Here is a 4,278-nt window from a genome sequence, read left to right as displayed (position 1 = left end):
AATTGCTATCCAATTAAAGTGGAAGCAAAATCAACAATAGCGATATTTGATACCTACCTCGGCAAGTTTGGATGAGAAAACTAATCACAATAGAAATAAACTGTAACATTATATGCCACGAATATAACGAAAATCCTGAAGGCAAATATTAAGAAGAAAAACTTACGAAGAAAAGGTATGAAGTTACATAAAATATATAAGAGACAAACAGGTAATGTTAACATAATACGTCTAACAATTGTAATAAAACACCAGGAAATAGGTCAGTAGTAGCAATATTCTTTAGATATTGGGTATATTACAATGTTCTTTATATCTTTACGTGGACTGGGGTTCCACCCCTATGTTGTGGATATTCCCCGGCTTCGCACGAAGCGTTACGCTTCCACATTTATATGGCGAACGGCTGTGGAGTGGAATTCCCTGCCTGCAGATTTGTTCCTCGAACGCTATAACTTTGAACTTTTCAAGGCGAGATTGAATGGCTATTATTTAGGTGTGCATGCTACAACCTCCAGCTCATCGTCGAGATGGAAGTCAAATACGCACTTACTTTTATTTTTTTTTAAATATAGAAACTCAAACCATTACTAACGTCTCTACTGTATATTCATCATATCATTTGGCTAGACGAGAAAACGGATGATAGACCAAAGCAGTTACAGAATGGTGGCCAAAGAGGAGCGAAAAGTCCACTGTGCAAGCCACCGGCCCGATGATCTGACGATATAGTCAGATTCAAAGGATAGCTGGATGCGATTGGCACAGGATCGTGAAAATTATTCACAATCTTATTAATGTCCTTCACTCTCCATTCAACGCGTCTCTGGAATGCTCTCCCGGACTCCATCAGAAGGTCTCCTAGTTTATTCTCTTTCAAAAAGAATGTTTTACCATATGTTACATGGTATAAATAAAATATATAAGTTGTGGATATTTGATGAGAGTTTACTGGATACTGAATGAGGATTGACTGACTCTGGTTGACTGAGTGAGGTTTACATTTTGTATGAGCTACTTATACTAATTTGGTACGTGTGTTCTATGCTGATGCACAAGGCATGATTGTAACTTTGCTTGTACCAAGACGTGCCTGAATGTCGGAAGAGGGTTAGACATTCTGGCACGTCTGTGGCTGGTACAGTACTCCCCCTCAAAAAGGGAAAAAAAAAATTATTAGCACAAGAACAACTTAACGTACCAAACGATATTACAAAAACTTAATAATAAATAATATTTAACATGAAATAAACTTGTGTTATACATAGACGATTGAATAAGTTACAGATAAAATTATTTGCACTTGGATTTGACTTGAGCGACAATGGACGGTTTAATGGTGACGTTGGACGAAAAAAATTTTTTGTTAGACTGGATACTTGTGACAATGTGCACAATTGACCTTCTTGGTTCGTTGGCTTTTTGTCGTTCCTGTCGATTTTTGATATCCGTGGATATCCTTAGTTTCTGCTGCTATTAAGGCGAGCATGTTTCTGCTGCTATTAAGGCGAGCATGTTTCTGCTGCTATTAAGGCGAGCATGTTTCTGCTGCTATTAAGGCGAGCATGCGTCTGCGATGCGACAGTCCATGTAAAATGTCACCGTAATGTTTGATTTCTCATTGTGCCGTGAATGTCAAATATGTAAATGGTTGCTGTAGTACGACGTGATTTCAAATTGCTTGTCTGTTTTAACGCTATTAGTTTACTGAATGAAGCACATTCCGTTGAGAGCTGCGTCAGCGGTATTCTTTGTTTATGTTGTAGCTCATTACTTTCCAGTGTCAAGGTCTCCAGTTGTAATACGATGTTGCTGTTCTAATCAGTTGTAGCGCTGCCATTGACCTCGGTACTTCCTTGATTATATAATAAGTGGCGTTAAGGGCGTCTCTTTTGCGGGCGAGGTTGTGCGGCTGTACGCGCGGAGGGCGCGCGGCAACCATGCTTCTGGTGCGATGGGCACTTTCGGAGCAAATGTTTTTAGACGTAAGCTTCGTGGCGGGCGCGTGTTGCGTGGCTTTCGTGGCTTCATGGCGGCGTATATTTCGTGGTGTGCGAGGCTTCGAAATCTCTTCTAGGCGGGCTTACCGTTTTACCGGTTGGCTGAATGTTGATTTTCTGCTGTGTTTGTTGCCATGTCGGAGTCCACTATATGAGGCGGGCTGTGTTCTTCCAGACGCGTTGTTTACTTCCAGTTGCGGTGTGTTCTTCATCGTCGGGTTGTGTTCGTCGGGTTGTTCTTCGTCGGGGTCACCACTTTACCATATGTTACATGGTATAAATAAAATATATAAGTTGTGGATATTTGATGAGAGTTTACTGGATACTGAATGAGGATTGACTGACTCTGGTTGACTGAGTGAGGTTTACATTTTGTATGAGCTACTTATACTAATTTGGTACGTGTGTTCTATGCTGATGCACAAGGCATGATTGTAACTTTGCTTGTACCAAGACGTGCCTGAATGTCGGAAGAGGGTTAAACATTCTGGCACGTCTGTGGCTGGTACAAATGTCGATAAGCATCTTTTAAATTGTTTATCACAGCGATAATCGTCATCATCTTCTTCTTTTATTGTATGTATCGTATACAAACATGCATATATGTATTATGTATACGTAATTATATATTTATTACATTTGTTTAATTTTCCGCATTCGTGAATTTTGTTTTTCTCAAAGTTTGACTGCTAGAGAATACTTTTAGCATTAATAGTATTTGTACCATTATGTGTTGTGGTCACTGAAGTTTAATGAACAAATAAATAAAAATTAGGGCAATATGGAAGAGGTTATAGGTTGTCGTCCGTATTATGCGTAAAACACACAAAGAGCGGGAGCGGGTCGGGTCAGGGGCGTCTGACATCCGTCCGAAACAATTACTGTCAAATAAGTAATATTCGATAAAATTAAAAGACAAGTATCCAGTATGAAGCTTCATTCGCATCACGCGTCTTTTCATTTGGTCATGTATTACTTATTTGGCAGTAATTGTTTCGGACGGATGTCGGACGGAGATCGAGAGGAAACCCCCAGGCCCGCGACGGGTTTAATTCCGTATATTTATTATGATCCCGACCCGACCCGTGCCCGACCCGCACCCGCTCTCTGTGTCTTGTACGCCTTAATGGAATTATGTTTTAACAGTTCTCACTATATTGAGAATATTTATATTACAGTAGACATGAGCTGAGGAACTCGTTAAAGAAAAATTCAGCTAGTGCTTTAAACTTGATGATCAATCGCTATATACATACACACTCATAATTAACGGAACACTAATAAAATCCCCAAAATAATGCAGTTTTTTTTAAATGTGCTCGTTGCTGACGAGACGAGTCGCGTGACCTTACCTTATTTCCAGACTAATTAACAAATAACCGCTGGAATCTAATATACCTAAAAATTATAAGTTTTTATTTTAAAAAACCGACCACAAAAGTTAGCTTGTCGACTTTTTTATTGGAATTACATCTATTTGCCAAGTTTTCCAACCGGATTCATCCAATAGTTTGCCACCCTTAGAGGAGGAATATTTTCTTCAAATTTAAATAAGATTAATACTAAGGTACCCTCTTTCCAACAAAATAAGAACCATCAAAATCAGTTTACAAATTTTAGCCGGAGTTATCGCTTAATATACATACAAAAAAGTCGAATTGAGAACCTACTCCTTTTTTGACGTCGGATAAAAAATAAACTTAAAGATTTCTGTATAAGTACTTATAAAACTGTACCCAATCGCATTTCAGTAACGTCTTTTCGGGTAATGATCGATCATTTATATGGATTATTTAAATGTTATGTAATGCTTCTTTTGTTAGCAAATTGTACTTATGTATACAGTGGATACGGTTCACATTTTGATGAAAGTGGTTTAAAATGCGAGATAGAAACATTGTTGTGTTTTATATGGTAACTAAAACAAAAAATAGGGTAATTTTACACTTTTTAGATATAATTCGAAAATCAAAAATTAATCAACAGTCATTTGTTTTCATTCATTGTTTTAATTTCTACTAAAATATAAGTTTGTCGAGTGGTTTCCTTCAGTAGAAAAAATGTTATATTTATTAAACTTTGATTTGGTCAAGGTCAAACTATTACAATTTTTAAATATTCACCCGTTTTACTGCTATATGTTACAAACGTTACTATTTTATATTCTCTTTTTATTTCGTCCGCTTAGTAGCTGATGTGTGTGTAATATAGATATTTCATTCGTAACTAGAATGTTTCACTAAACCCTCTGGTTAAATAACTATCTAGACACACAACA

This window comes from Hyposmocoma kahamanoa, unplaced genomic scaffold, assembly GCF_003589595.1.
Source record: "Hyposmocoma kahamanoa isolate Upper Pololo Valley unplaced genomic scaffold, ASM358959v1 210, whole genome shotgun sequence".
NCBI lineage: Eukaryota > Metazoa > Arthropoda > Insecta > Lepidoptera > Cosmopterigidae > Hyposmocoma > Hyposmocoma kahamanoa.
Note: the sequence above shows the minus strand (reverse complement) of the source record.